The sequence below is a fragment of the Tamandua tetradactyla genome, chromosome 14 (assembly GCF_023851605.1).
Source record: "Tamandua tetradactyla isolate mTamTet1 chromosome 14, mTamTet1.pri, whole genome shotgun sequence".
Lineage (NCBI taxonomy): Eukaryota > Metazoa > Chordata > Mammalia > Pilosa > Myrmecophagidae > Tamandua > Tamandua tetradactyla.
Window position 1 is genome coordinate 79309939 of NC_135340.1, and position 16705 is coordinate 79326643.

General features: G+C 42.0%; 1 long non-coding RNA gene across 1 annotated transcript; it reads right to left on the reverse strand.

The window, feature by feature from the left end:
• Window positions 1-1568: 1568 nt before the first annotated feature.
• LOC143655200 (uncharacterized) lies at window positions 1569-15793 on the reverse strand. Its single transcript, XR_013162105.1, has 3 exons — window positions 15715-15793; window positions 13759-13800; window positions 1569-1702 (listed from the first exon to the last, which is right to left on the reverse strand). It is a non-coding gene; the product is annotated as an uncharacterized LOC143655200 (long non-coding RNA).
• Between the last annotated feature and the right edge of the window lie 912 nt (window positions 15794-16705).

Below are 16705 nucleotides of genomic sequence, written 5' to 3' on the forward strand. Positions count from 1 at the left end.
ATGAATTCCAAAGATCCTCCAAAGACCCTGCGATGCATGGTTAGCCCAGTTGGCCCACTGGAGAGCATGCTCCTTGGGGGAAGTGACCAGCCACTGGGTGTCTAGGCTTAGCTTATCATCTCCCTACACAGACCTGGTCCTCATCCTTCAGGCCAACCTCGTCCCCCAACTCTCTCCCACCCTTTCTCCTCCTTCTCCTCTTCCACTTAACCACTTTTAAAATGCACCCCATATGGTCCTTTTGTTTGCAGCTTTTACCTTCTCTCCACTGTGCTTCTTTATCCTCAACCTGACAAAGCGTCCTTGAGCTGGCCTAGATAATACCCTTTTCCCCCTTACCTGGGACCCTCTTTTCCTGGGTGCCCCTTCCTCTGTTGGAGCTCCAGGCTCACTTCCAAGACTTACAACTCCAAAGTCATGAATTCACCTTGATTTGGGGTGATGGAGCTATAACACAATCCTTCCATATCAAAATCTCAGGTGAAGAGGCCCCTCCTTAGTCACACCTTCACAGTTTTCTCTTTTGTAGCCTTTGGCTTCTGGGGCACCAAAAATTGTCCCCCAAACAGGTAACAGTTCAAAATCTAATGATAATACCAGGTTGTAAGACCCTCATCAAGGCAGGAGACTTTGACACAGAAGGACTCAGTCAGTCCAGGAACTCTGGGGTAATCAAATGTATAAAACACAAAAGTATAAAACAACGTAAAATGGCAGGAACAAGTCCAAATTCCCTCTGAACTATGTAGAGAATACCTGTGGTTTTGTAGCATCTCCTGATTTTTTAAATAGATGAAAGACAAATTTTCCAGGCATTCATCCCAAAAGTAAATCCACCCCCCAAAAATTTATCACCTGAAAATTATGCGGATTGGCCCCGAGTTCTTCCATGTCAACCTCTGCCCTCTCCTGCCTGCCCTCAACACCAAAATGTTCAGGTCTGTGAACAGTTTTTCTATAGACATGTCTCTGTGCAACATTCACCATAGTTATTCTACAGCTATAGAATACCTATGCCTGTCTCGAGCTGCAAAAAATGTTACAATTGGAAATATTTCTAAATTAAATCAAATTGGGCTCCACTTCCTCACAAACCATGCTTAGTGTGACATCCCACGTCGGCCATATTTGTGTATGTGTGTGTGTGTGTGTGTGTGTGTGTGTGTGTGCGTGAGTCCCTTGCCTCTATGGAGTTGCTCCAGAACCCCAGGGCTTCCACAACCTTTTATAAAATGAGGGCAAGGCCTTTGGCTGTGGTCCACAATGGGCACTGTCAGGGTCCCTGGTCCAAGCTTGTGGGGTCTGTTTTCAAAGGTAGATGCTCCATGCTCACATCCATGGTCATTATGCCAAGTTCTGCCAAGATGTGATGCTTGAGTCGAGGTCCCAAAGCACCCAGGACTCCATCCCAGATCCTACCCTCAGGAATGAAGCTCTCCCTTCCTCTCCCCCTGCAAGCCCCAGACCCCCTAACTCCTTCTCCTCGGAGACGATCAAACCTTCCCTGTAGGTGGACTTGGACCTTCCAAAAAAGCCCAGCTGTTTGTCCTCTTGCTACTGGAGTCACACACACAAAAATGTTCATTTCCAGCCCCTCCATCTCAAACCCTCCAGGGCACAGTGTGCAGAATTCAAGAAGGCTGGCTGTCCTCTCTAGTGAGGCTCAAGGGGGAATTGATTCTCCATTCTTCTGCTGATGAACCTATAGCAGCAAAAAAACAAGTCCACCGTTTTTTTTTTGTTAAGTTCATTCATTAATTTATCATCCCCTAAATACATTCAGGTTCCTCATTCAAAATAAGCTACTTCTTCAGGGCAGAAGGTCTAATGGAATAGGACTCACACAAGCCCAGGACTCATGTGGCCAGGCACCAACAGGTATTTATGGCACGTTTATTACATGAGTATCAAAGGAGGTTCCTGAAATCCACCTTGCTGCTTTCAGTTCACTGAGATCTGGGTCATTACAATGTCAGGAACTAGGGGAAGTCTTCCAAAAAGATTCAGCCAGGGATTGGCTCATCCACAGGCAAATACATCTCACTAAAAGCCTGTCCTTTTTGTTTGTTGAAACAATTTCCTTTATGTCTGTTAAGTATTGTCAGGTTAAAAGAAGTAGGTGACAGGGCCCCTGCTCCTAAGAGCTTTTATTTTCTAGTTGGAAGATATGTACCCACGAGAAGGTTTAAGTTTAATTAAAGTATAATGTGGCATTGAAGTTAATGAAACAAGATACATTGACACATCCCATTTGATTCTTGCAGCCATCGTGGGAGGCAGGTATTATGATCTCCCACTTTGTAGATGAAGAAACAGACTCAGAGAAAGGGTGCTGTCCTCCCTTAGGCCATGCCTCTGGAGGTGGGTAACCAGTGGGTAGGGCCACAGCAGGCCATGCATGGTGGGTGCCCCCTGGCTGGCTTGCTCTCTGCCCTCCCTGCCCTATAGTTTTTGCAATACACACAAACACACACACACACACACACACACACACACACGATCTGACTCTGCCATGTCCTATAAAAGTTTTATTGTTCCTTCTTTTAGAAAGTTGCTGGATCACCCTAGCACGTGTAAATAACATGGTGCTCCAACCCTACCCCCACCCTGTCCCCAACCACACACACCCAGTGAAGCTGAGGAAACTGACTCAAGTGATTTTAAGGTCACAGATTTCCACCTGTGAATCGTCGATCCACCGTCCCATCAGCCCCATCTCAAGGACACAATTACCGAAGCCCACTTGAGAGGCATCCTGGTTTTCCAGTATCATTTCCCTCTCTGTCCCATCAATCTCCCCAATACATCAAATGACTCCCCACTATTTCCCAAATATATACCCTACCCCAAGGCTTTTTCTCCTATCAGTCCCTCCTCCTAGAGTGTCCTTCCCCCAAATTATGCTTGTCCAATTCCTACCCAGCCTATAAGAACGAGGTGTCAATATCACCTGCTCCTTCAAATCTTCCCATATTTTCTCCATCTGTATATGAGCTCACCTTTCTCTGACACACCACAGAATATCACCTGAGTGATCTAAAGGCATTCATCCATATCTCCTTCTTATTACAGATTATTCTTCTTTGCAGATTTGCTTTACCAGATTGAAGCCAAAGATCTGAGTCTATGTCCTAGCTATGCTACTTATGAGCTGCAAAAAAAGTGGGAAATTAAGTCACAGTAAGCGCCTCTATAAAGTGAGGATTCACAAGGATGAAATTAGATGATAAAGAGGACAGCATTTTATAAATGATAAATGTGCTTTCCTTAACCTTTTTCTGTCTCCATTTACACACCCATAAGAAAATGGGCAGCAGTAACAGTGTCTCCCTCTTAGACTTCCCCTGAGAATTAAACAAGATCATGTGCATAAAGCAAACTGAGTCCAAGTCCTGCTTCTCAGCACAGGTCTGAAGCAGAGCTTGGGCCATGGACCCAGCAGTGTACTGTTCCCTTGGACCACGGTTTTGTGCAGGATGCAAAACCTGTTGCAAATACTCCTTCAGGTAGGTGACTTTGGGAACTTGGGCAGGAATTCTAATGCTCTGCAATAATCATCACCATCATAAACAGCTGGTGGTCCCTGCATCCAGGAAATTAGTTTTCAGGGGCCAGGTCTGTGCTGGGATGGAGCACCCCCCTCCCTCAGAGGGAGAGGCTGCAGAGCACGTGGGTCTATAAAACCTCAGCTGATCCTCAGAGCTAGAGCAACGTGCTGCCTTCCTGAGTGGTAGGCTTTTGTGTCTCAGCCAGAGATACCCCTCACATGGCAGTGGGGGGAGCATCAGCCCCAATCCTCCGTGATCCACGTTATCTAACTGTTTCAGTTCAAATTTGTTGCCGAGTGTTAATAATAAGTCAGTTTAGATGTTGGATCAAGAATATACGTTTGAGAAGAAATAGAAATCGTAGATTATCAGAGCTGGAAGGGGCCTGTTCTACCAACGCCTTTGGGGCCAACCTCCACACCACGTCTCTCCCCTGACCTCGGCAGAGCTCCCTTGCAGGGGTGGGTCTCCCAGCTTTTTGGCATTATGTGACCCTAAATCCTCCAGCCACAATTAACATAACCAAGAGTAGACTGGGCCAGGCCAATCAAATTCTGTCTCCTGAAATTCTGGAATTAGAAATCAGATATACTGGGCCAGGCCAATCAAATTCTGTCTCCTGAAATTCTGGAATTAGAAATCAGATATGCTAGTCAGTAACTGCTGGGATCCTGACCCGGGAAGCAAATGGCATAGAAGGCAGACTGGAAACCAGAGAAGAGAAGAGAGTGTGGGAACCTTGTACCTCACTCCAGGGAGACACAACTCATAGAGGAGGCCCCATGTAAGGGACATTGAACTTCCTTTGCCTTCCCGCTCTAGTTCATTAGCGCAGTGCCTTGCATATAGCTGCTACTGAATAGAAGTTTGTTGAACACTTGAATTAATAACCACGACAGGCAGAAACCTAATCATAGTTTAGATTCGGGAAAGAAACAAATAGTTCCTGAGCTGCTCAAAAACAGGAGCCAGATTTCTATAGAGTTAAACACACACACACACACACACACACAGGGAGAACTAATCTATGGTATTAGAAATGAGGATAATGGTTACCCTTAGGGGAGAGTCTGTGGAATGGGGTGCAAGGGACTTGTGGGTGCTGGGAATGTTCTGATTCCTGATCCGGGTGCTGGTTACATGGCGTGTTGAATTTGTGAAAATTCAGTGAGCTGTGTGTGTGTGTGTGTGTGTGTGTGTGTGTTATATGCAGATCTCAATATACATGTCATACAAAGATAAAGTTTGAAAATACAACAAACAGGACCTGGCCTTGACTCACCCCCCACTGCGTCCTGCTGATACAGTCCTGGACAGGATTTCAAAGCCCCACTTCCCTAGTATTTTCATACAACTGATATCTAGTTAAAACAAAAACCAAAGTGGCTTGGAAAAGGATAGGAATCAGGGGTCAAGTCATAGAAAGACACTTGTGTTCTGAGAAAAGTTGGGGAAGGGAAGTAGAGGGAGAGAAGAGCTGATTGCCAAGAAGTCATCCCTAAATGGTGTGATTATAAAGTCTTTGGACTAATATCTTACACACACACAAACACACGTGTGTGCACACATGCCTTGGACCTTGTGATAAATTTGTAATAATTATCAAAGCAATATTTATTGATCACTTACTACATGTCCAACACCATGGTTTATACTCATTGAATGACTAAATAGTCACAAAAACCCATTAATGGGGTACCACTATTATTCCCATTTTTGGGGAGACAAAAACAGGCTCAGAGAGGTTTAGTGACTTGGCAAAGGTCAAATAGCAAAAAACAGGTTGGTCTAATTCAAAAACCTATACTTTTCATATTACAGAGCTACAGTGGTCAAAACAGCATGGTACTGGCATAAAGATAGATAAACTGACCAACGGAACCTAACAGAGTGTTCCTCTCATCTACGGACAATTGATCTTTGATAAGGCAATCAAGCCAACTTACCTGGGACAGAGCAGCCTTTTCAATAAATGCTGCTTGAAGAACTGGATATACATATGCAAAAGAATGAATGAGGATCCATATCTCACATCCTATACAAAAATTAACTCAAAATGGATCAAAGACCTAAACATTAGCGCTAAGGCCATAAACATTTAGAAGAATATATAGGGAAATAACTTACAAAACTTGTAACAGGAGGTGGTTTCCTAGACCTTACACCCAAAGCACAAAGACTGGTGAAAAAAGTAGATAAATAGGAACTCCTCAAAATTAAACACTTTTGTGCCTCAAAGACCTTTGTTAAGAAAGTAAAAAGGTAGTTTGTGCAATGGGAGACAATATTTGGAAACCACATATCAGATAGGGGTTTACTGTCCAGAATATATAAAGAGATTCTTCAACTCAACAACAAAAAGATAACAACTCAATTTGAAAATGGGCAAAAGACATGAACAGACACTTCTCAGAAGAGGAAGTGTAAATGGCTAAAAGGCACATGAAAAGATGCTCAACTTCACCGGCTATTAGGGAAATGCAAATCAAAACCACAATGAGATATCATCTCATACCCACCAGAATGGCCATTATCAATAAAACAGAAAACAACAAGTACTGGAAAGGATGTTAGAAAGAGGCACACTTATCCACTGTTGGTGGGAATGTAAAATGGTACAACCGTTCTGGAAGGCAGTTTGGCAGTTTCTCAGGAAGCTAAGTATAGAATTGCCATACGATCCAGCAATCCCACTGCTAGGTATATATTCACAGGACATGAGGGCAAGGACACAAATGGACATTTGCACACCAACGTTTATAGCAGCATTATTTATGATTGCAAGAGATGGAAACAGCCCAAATGTCCATCAACAGACGAGTGGCTAAACAAGCTGCAGTATATACATATGATGGAATATTATGCAGCTGTAAGACAGAATAAAATCATGAAGCATGTAACAACATGGATGAACCTTGAGGACATTATGCTGAGTAAAATTAGCCAGGAGCAAAAGGCCAAATACCATATGGTCTCACTGATATGAACTAACATTAATGAGTGAACTTGGAGAATTGAAATTAAAAACACAGGTTTTCAGGAGATGAAATAGGGTAGAAATTGGGCAATTGGTGCTGAAGAAATACAGATGGTACAACAGGACTGATTGTAAAAATTCAGAAATGGATAGCACAATACTACCTGAATGTAGCACAATAGTATAAGTACTGAATGAAGCTGAATGTGAGTATGATAGAGGGAGAAGGGCTGGGGACACATATGAACCAGAAGGAAAGATAGAGGATAAACACTGAAATGGTGTAATTTAGGAATGCTAGAGTGGTCAATGATGGTGATTAAATGTACAAATAATAATAATAAAAAAAAACGTTTTGGCATGAGGAAGAACAAATGAATGCCAATGAGGCAGAGTGTTAAAAATAGATAGTATGGGGGAAAATCAATATAACCTAGGGTCTATAGTTAACAGTATCATTGAAATACCCTTCCAATGAATGTAACAATGGCATTAGGCTAAAAGTAAGAGGCAGGGGGCATGGGGAAGGGGCATTGATTCTTTGTGGAAGAAAAGGAAATGCCTTCAGATAGAGTAGGTAGTGAAGGCATGTCTATAAACTTAGGTTGGTTTGTATGATGTGAGAATAAAACTGTTCAAAAATGAACAGAGAGAAACAAGTGCTAGAGAAAATGTGGAGAAAGAGATCTACGTATTCACTGTTGGCAGGGAAGCTGAGAGGTGCAGCCCCTTGGAGGGCAGTGTGGTGGTCTCACAGGTGGGGTTGCCATATGATCCTGAAACCCTTTTGCTCAGTATATACCTGAAGGAACTGAGTATGGGGACAGGAATGGACATTTTCACACTGGTGTCTATGGCGGCAGTGTTCACAATCCACAATGGATGGAGGCGGCCTGTGGTAGTTAGATTCAGTTGTAAACTTGGCCAGGTGAAGGCACCTAGTTCTGTTGCTGTGGACATGAGCCAATGTACGTGAACCTCATCTGTTGCTGATTACATCTGCAGTCGGCTAGGAGGCGTGCCCGCTGCAATGAATGATGTTTGACTTAATTGGCTGGTGCTTAAATGACAGAGCACAGTGTAGCACAGCCCAAGCAGCTCAGCATACCTCATCTCAGCACTTGCAGCTCAGCCCAGGCCTTTAGAGATACAGAAAGGAATCACCCCAGGGAAAGTTGTTGGAACCCAGAGGCCTGGAGAGAAGGCCAGCAGAGATCACCCTGGGCCTTCCCATGTAATAAAGAACCTCAGTTGAAAGTTAGCTGCCTTTCCTCTGAAGAACTAAAAAAATAAATCCCCTTTTATTAAAAGCCAACCAGTCTCTGGTGTGTTGCATTCTGGCAGCTAGTAAACTAGAGCACGGCCTAAGGGTACAACGACTGAGGAACGGAAGGGGGAACTATGGTGAATATATAGAACAGACTATTAAGTGGCCACAAGAAGGAATGAAGTTAAGAGGCAGGCAACTAGGTGAATGAACTTTAAGGACTATAGGTTGAATGAAATATCAGAAACAAAAAGGCAAATATCATGCCTTATTCATATGGACTATAACATAAAAAGTCAGTGAGCTGAAGTCACAAACATGGGTTATCAGGCTATCAGGTTAATATATGTGACTCTTATAGCAGTCACATATATTCAGGAGTTGAAACTGTTATTTTTAAATTCTGAGATACTGAGCTGGTTTGTATATAACCTGGTCGTTCCCAGAACCTTTGGGTATTTATGTGACACCTGAGTCTCAGAATTAGAGCTCTGAAGCTATGTAAGTCAGCAGTACCATACAAAAACTGTTTAAAAAGTTGAAAAAGGGATCTGACTTTGAGTAGGGATATGAGTGAAGCTGATCTGGATAGGACTAAGGTAAATCAGAATACAGGGTAAAGGATGATATCACCCATACTTCAAAACTTCAACTTCTGTTTAAGACCAAAGGAAGAGATGTTTATTTGGTGCAAAATTCATATTTTGGGTAGTACATTTCCTAATTTAATTTGTACGGTCAGTTTAGTTGAATACCATATGTACATGAAATCTTGAATGAGGCGTGAGACTTTGTTGGTTTGTCCAGGTTAATATGATGCCCCGATATATCCCAGAGTAATTTAGCAGTGAATAAAAGAAGTATTTGCACAGTCCCCTTGGGGGAGTGGGGAGAAAGGAAGAAATAATCAACTTCCCCATTTGAAGAATTTCTGATATTCTCGCAAGCAGTGAGGACAACCAAATCAATAGGCTGAGCCCTCGATCTTGGGGTCCATCCCTATGAAACTTATTCCTGAAAAGGATAGACTAAGCCTACTTAAAGTTAGGCCTAAGAGTCACTCTCAGAGGAAATGTTTTGTTGCACAGATGTGGCCACTCTCTCTAAGTTGACAAGACAAGTGAACTCACTGCCCTTCCCACCTACATGGGACATGATTCCCAGGGGTATAAATCTCCCTGGCAATGTGGGACAAAAATCCTGGGATGGGCTGGGACCCAGCATCATGGGATTGAGAGAGCCTTCTTGGCCTAGAGGGGGAAGAGAGAAATGAGACAAAATAAAGTGTCAATGGCTGAGAAATTCCAAACAGAGTCAAGAAGTTATCCTGGAGGTTATTCTTATACGTTATATAGCTATCCCTTTTTAGTTTATGGTGTATTAGAGTGGCTGGAGGGAAGTAATTGAAACTGTCAAGCTGTGCTCCAGTAGACTTGATTCTTGAAGATAACTGTATAGCGATATATTTTACAATGTGACTGTGTGATTGTGAAAACTTTGTGTCTGATGCTCCTTTTATCTAGGGAATGGATAGATGAGTAAAACATATGGATAAAAAATAAACGAATAATAGAGGGAACAAAAGTTAAAATAAATTGAGTAGATGGAAATACTAATGGTCAATGAGAGAAAGTGGTAAGGGGCATGGTGCGTATGAGTTTTTCTTTTCATTTCTCTTTCTGGAGTGATGCAAATGTTCTAAAAAAATGGTCATGGTGATGATCACACAACTATGTGATGATATTGTGAGCACTGATTGTACACCGTGTATGGAGTGTTTGTATGTATAGATTTATAAATAAAAATATTCCTTAAAAAAAATTACAAACACAGGATCTGTGCCCTTGACTCTCCTGTGTGAAACATAAGACTGGAAATGTCCTGTTTCATTCATCAATGACTTGTACTGAAGACATATTAGATAGCAAGACAACTGAGCTTGTTTGTTTCAAAGGATAAATAGATAATCCACTTGATCATTTTTCCATATGTGAATACTGGAAGGGAAGCAGGAGACACGGTAGGTCCATTATCACACTTAATCTTTCTTAAAATTTTATGAGGCAGGTATCTTCATCTCTAGTTTACAGTAGGAGAAACTGAGGCTGGGAGCAATTAAAGACCTTCATTCCAATTCAAATTCTGGCTTGGGTGGTTCCAAAAAGTGCATTTTTTTTTTTAACCCCAAACAATGCCATCTACATCCTTGTGCTGACCTCTAAGCGGGCTGCTCTCCTGCTCAGTTGGACAGAAGGCACGAATCTGCCCTCCATGGCCTGGCTCAGGTGTGCCCAGTGACTGGGACGCTGTTTCTCAGGGTTTCTGTTTCACTCTGGCAAGACCATCAGGTATTGATGAGAGATGATACAGTTACGTAGCTAAGAACATGGACTCTCTAAATTGGGTCCAAATCCGAACCTGCCCCAGTATAAAGTGGATGACCTTTGACAAGTTCCTTAACCTCTCAGTTTCTTTGTCTGTCAAATGGGGATAAAATTACCTGCCTTATTGGTCGTGATGAGATTTATAAGACTTAGTCTTTGTAATCTTTTAAATCTTTGTAAATCTTTATAAAGATTCAAATCTTTTTGAATGGTGCCTGGCACACAGCATGCATCAAGGGGGAGTCTGCTGCTATTATTACTTGTATTATTATTCAGTACAAATCCCTAAGTTGGGTGCTGGTGGGGAGAGGGCAGGGTTCACGGAGTGTGCTAGGTGAAGCATTAAGACAAGCACAAAATAGCCTGTGATTGCGAAATAGGAAACATGCCAGAATATGACAAATTCAGATCATTTGTCTGCATAATTATTAAAAATTAATCTTATTTTAATATTATTAAAACATATTTAATACTATTTTATAAAATATATTTAATATTATTTTTAAATTATTAAAAATTAAAAACGGATAATTCAGAATATAAGCACAGTCCCTTCCAAAACTGTCCCTTTGGGAGGTCTCATATTTATATATAAAGCATTGCTGCTGATGCTTACAGGAGTTTTTATACAACATTTATTGATTTTTTTTCCTATAAAAGTTAAAGCATTCTCATTTTAGAGACTTTGGAAAACACATCTGAAAACGTTGAAATTACTCATAATACCATCATCCAAAATACTACTGGCAACCTCTTGCTATATGCTCTTTAATTTGTATTTTTTTCCAAAAGTGTCTTGGACCTCCACATTTGGAGCTTCTACTCCCTTAGCACATTCTTTTGGCTTTGACTGGTGGGACAAATCTTTATCCTTTGGAGGTAGGTAGGAGACCTGAAAACATCCGAAAGTCATTAGGGACCAGGTGTGGCGAATTTGATGAGTGATCAAGCTGGGGGCATGTTGCTTTTGGTCTAAACACAAGATGGTAAAGTAATAAAACTAATTTTACTGGGTGGCTTGTAAACCAGCACTAATAGCAGTTCCAGAGGGTAGTTTGGAACTTGAGTTTGCCACAAGCAGTGATTTGTGGAATAAAGGATCCCATGGCCAGATTTTGCCAGGCTACTCATCTGTAAATTTCTAATGCTCAGAGTTGTGCCTTTAAGTTCAGAAATGTCCTCAAAAACAGTTGGGTGCCCTGAAGGAGATCAACCACTTTATTTTTAAATTAATTTTTAATTGCTGTGCTGCTTTGACTAATGTATATACCAAAGTGGATTTTCTTTCCTCAAAGAAACACAGGCAGGTATAAGCTCTCCCGAATTTTCTATAACACACTCAGGAAAGTATTTTTAAAAAATAATAAAGGGAAAATTAGAAATTGTTAACACTCTATATAATTCATAAGCTTATTCTACTTACAAAAATTAAACCTTAAAAAAAATTAAACTTTCAAGATATGGCTACACTCCCTTTTGATCACCGTCTCCAATTCCAGTCACTTCCCACCTTTGCAGAGGAAATGAACTCAGTTACAAGACAGATGCAGAACTTTTATGCATGAACGGTAGATAGATAGGCAGACAGACTCACAGGTATGATACAAACTCATAGGTTTGGTATATATTACAAATCATTTTTTACTAAATTGTGTCACCATATGTATGACTCAGCGCTTGCATTTTTTAATCAACTAAATAAAAACTGACCACTTTAAAGGGAAAAAACCCATTTCAATATTTAAGTTCCGGTTCACTTCCTTGTCTTTGGTAGACTTTAGAGTGGCTGGAAAACTCATCAGAGGCACATGAGAGTTTCCACACTCGGTCATCCCTAGAATCTATCCGCCCAGAGCTGCACGTCTGACAGGGGCACTGAGGAATGCTGCGGATGGTACGGGCTGATGTCAAACTCCAGGATTAGAGATATCTTAAAACATTCTTATAATCCATTATGACCCAGGATGTATCTGTCCTCCACAAACGGATCTAGGCTTCTTGAGAACATATGTCTATTTCCAGCTTGTACCATCTTAAGGGATAATGAGTTTCATGAGTTACATTAGAAAGAAATTTGCTTAAAAAAATGTTTAAAAAAAAAAGAAAGAAAGAAGTTTGCATGTCCATTACCATTATCTGATTAAAAACACTATGTCTCTCTTCTTCACATATTTTCATGGATCTCAAAAGAGGATCTTGCTTCAGGGGAATATATGTAGACATGCTCTCATTGCCTGCATCTGGCATGAGCAGTAGAGAAAAAGATTAAAATAGGGAGTCAAAGGGAAAAGCACCACAAGTAGAGCGGGTTGGCATCCCCTAGACGAACCCAGCAGTTTTCTCAAATGTTCCCCCAGGGTGATGTCACACCTCTCAGCCAGAATCTGTTATGGCCCCACAGTTAGGATGAGATGAGATGAGCTAGAAATGAAATGGCTCCCATAAGGAAAGCTTCCTCTGGGGGGTATTTTAGGACATTAGCTCAGGCTGCCTTGACCTCAGTCATCTTGCTGGCATTTAAGTAGCCCCTTGGGTTACAGATCACAGCAGGTGCCGGGGGTGAAGAAGGCCATGCTAAAAATACCCAACCTCTTCTGGAACTTTGCCGTCTGCCCCACGCTCCCTTCTCCAGTGGCAGGACCTTAGAGAAAGAACAGAGTTTCCTCAGCCTCAAGCACTAAGAAGGGTCTGAGTCAGGGTGCCCTACTCCATTGAAGTCACTGATGGGGATAAGGTACTTTGAAGAAAACTCATCTGAAGAAGCATTTCTACTGAGGCCTAGCAATTTCTTTTAAATCCAAAGATGGCAGGTTTTCTTGAAGGGAGTTCAGTAAAAAGTGCCTGTGGAGAAGGGTTTTCCTGATCAGCCAAGAAAAGGACTTTACAAAAACGAAAGGAATCCTACTGCCTATTGTCAGTAACCTCGGATCAAAATCCATAGGTCACCAAACCAAGTCATCTCTACTGAAAATTAAGCCACTGGCAGCGGGTATGAGGCACAGGAGCAAACTGTTAGACACCCCAGTTTTGAATTGATGGAAATGGTGGCCCTCCTAGGGGTTGGATGTCAGCTAGAGCAGGAAGCATCTGGGTTGTCCACACCCACCGACACTTGTGCATCAGGTTTCACTGTCTGCAAAGTAAGAGTGGGGTTCTACTGGCCACTCAGGAGGCTGCAAAGGTCACACTCACATACGCTCCTGTTAAGGACATCAGTGGAAACTTGAGAACCAAGTATAAAAATATAGAAATGAACAGGTGGCATTCAATATGAAAAGAATGCAGAGTTTGCCGGAAAGTAGTGATTAAAACCATTCTAAAGTTTAGATGTGGTCCCTAAGGCTGGCTCAGGTCTCTGGACTGCAAAGGCTGAGGATACTTTTCATTTCTCCACAGTTCGAGGCTTGGCGAGGCACTTGATGACCATGTATTATGTCTTCATTTTTACCCAAACATATTGCCAAGATTGATCTGGTGGCTCATTCCTTTGCCAGCCTGGGGTTTTCAGAGAAGCAGGTATATAGTTCCAATGACTAACCCAAACTTGCCCTTGGGGATACTGGAAAGAATTAATACACTTGCCTGTTCATATTCATGAAGACGTCTTTATTGCTCCATCTTTTGCTGTAAACACAAGAGTGGGAAAAGGTTGCAATCAGCCAAGGGTGTATGGGTAAATTTAGAATCCCAGGCTGCAGTACTGAGCTCTCACTTGTGGGATGAGACCCCCTTCAGTCTCAACCTCATTAGAATCACGTTTTACCTATGTTCAATACATAGAAAAGATCTCTGCTGGCCCCCCTCCTCTTCATCTTCACCTGATAACATACTGCTCTTAAATATGAAATCAAATGTGAATATAAAAACATGGTGGAGAGTGGTTTATGAAAAGAGTACTGTTGCCATTATCATAGCACCATTTGTCGAATGTGGTTTTTTGTTTGTTTGTTTGTTTGTTTTTTGGTTGTGGTGTTTTTTGTTGTTGTTGTTGTTTTTAACATGGGCAGGCACCGGTAATCGAACCCGGGTCCTCTGGCATGGCAGGCAAGCATTCTTGCCCACTGAGCCACCATGGCCCGCCCTGGTGTTTTGTTTTTGTTTTTGTTTGTGTGTTTTCTGGAGTGCATGGGCCAGAAATGAACCCAAGTCTCCCCCACATGGCAGGCAAGAATTCTACCACTGAACTACCCATGCCCCCTCCAGACATCTGGGTTCCTGTCCTTGCACTGTCACCTCCCAGTTGGGTGATCTTGAACTAGTCTCTGCCCTTGGTTTTCTAATGTCTAGAGTAGAAATAGAAGCACTCATTCTCCTGCTTCATAGGAGGTTGTGAGAAAATGAACTCAAAAGTGCTTTTCAAACTTTACATAGATAAAGGAATGGTGCCATTCTTGAGACAGCTAAATTCTACCACAAAACTTGCGGGATTCCTAACCCTCCCTGGAAGCAGAGCAATTCTTCCTGGTTCCTCATGGCAGCATGGCAAAATCTTTGGAAAAAGAAAGCCCTCTTGTATGGGAGGAGAGCTTGCTGACTCTTGTTCTGTGGGACAATGAGCCATGAGCGTAACACTTTGCATTCCAAAACCCTGTGGAAGAAACAATTGTCTTTTGGTTTAATTTAGATTCTTCAAGTTCCCTTAATTGCTTGAGTCAGCATTGTTGACTCTGGGGGAACAGAGGTTGCTGTTAAACAAGGTGTGACTATCAGGTAATGAGGTTTTGGGTTTTTTTTTTTTCAAACAAACAAACCCTGGTGTACATAACCCAGCGAGGGCTCTTGTCAAAGGTGTTACATTAGTTAGACTCATGGGAAATGCAGTATAACAAGTATGGTGATCTTACGGGGGGAAGGGGGAGTGAAAGCATATCCGATATTAAAACTCTCCTAGAATACCTGTAATATGTGATTCTCACAGCTATAGAGTCCGGCAGCATTTGGGACAATGGAAACACTGTTGGAAAATACACGTTAAGGGACCCGCAGAGAGAGGGTTTCACTTGGCATTATAGTAGACACTTTTCCTAGTGGAAAAGATCCATGTCTCTTATCCATTTCCTTCATACCAAAAACCCTAGTTAAACACCTGTATACAGAAGGTGTTCAATAAATATTTATGGGATATTTGTCCTATTATTTATATTCAATCTTCAGAAAATAACACATAGACTTCATATTTTAAATTGAGCCTAGTTTTGTTATCCTACCTTCCAGGTTACTGCGTCTCCTATTTACTTGTGTAGCTGATAGTCAATAAGCAGTCATTCAACATTTCTTGAGAATTTAGGAATATCAAGCCTATTGGAGAAACCTCCTGAAAATTCTGAGCATGTTCTTGGCATTCACAGAGAAGCCCTGGGCCATGGATGTTGTGTAGGGCTCCCACACCACAATGACGCGGGCAGAACTTTTATTTCCAAGGAACATGGATTCTGTCAAGAAACCCCAGAAACTAAACAGTGTTATTATAAGGTCCCCTGGAACTGAAATTCAGTCATTTTCTCCCAGTCTCTTTTACCTAATGGTGCTTTCGTCTACCTTGATATCTGGTCTGTTCTCCTTTCTTTATAACCAGACTTCCAGAGAAGCTGGAAGCTAGCTTCCTCCTAACTTAGATGATACATGGCCTATTGTGATGTATTAGTCAGAGAAAGCTAGTTATGCCTCAGTAACAAATGACCCCCAGATCTCAGTGGCCTGAAATAACAAAAGGTTTGCCTCAATTTTGCTACTAATCCAACAAGCGTTATTGGGAACAGAAGGGGGACATCTGCTCATCCTCCCAAAAATCTACTATATACCACCTACAAACATTCCCTTTTCTTTCTTTGACTCATATAAGGCTCCTCCTTTCTATCTAACTGCTGCCCTTCTTCTGAAATCAGTTTAAAAGCCACCACCTTTTCAGAGAAACTTTCTCTGTCTGCTCCAACCTGGTGATTTCTATTTCTTCCCCAGCGGAATTACCCTGCTCATGCTAAACACCTGAAGGGTATGGATGCGGCTTATTATTTTTGGATTCCGGAGCCTAGTGTCTGCCTGGTATATAGCAAGCGCTCAAAAATGATGTGTTGAATAAATTATCTGTAGCATCAGCTCATTTAAAGAAAATTTAACGAGTTCCTCTCCCATGTGAGCCACAGCGGAGAAAAAAAAGTCAGTAATATCTGGTCCCTCAAGGAGTTTCTCTATTTCAGTTGCCTCATTTCATAGTGAGAAAATTGACTCCCAGAGTGGAGAAATGACTTGCTCACGGGGACCCAAGTAACCACAGTTTACTGAGCACATGCTGTGTGCTAGACAAAATGTTTTACATTCTTAACCTCATTTTCATTCTCGTTACAGCCCTAAGAGAGAAGTATCCCTGTCCCCATCTTTTGAGAAAAGAAAACTGAGGCTTAAAGAGGTTGTAACATGGCCAAATCTATACTACAAGGAGATGGCCAGGCCAGGTTTGGACCCCAGGGTCTAACTCCGGAATCCCTGCTCTTGCCCCCTCTTCCAAGCTCTCTGTGGTCCCACCTGCCAG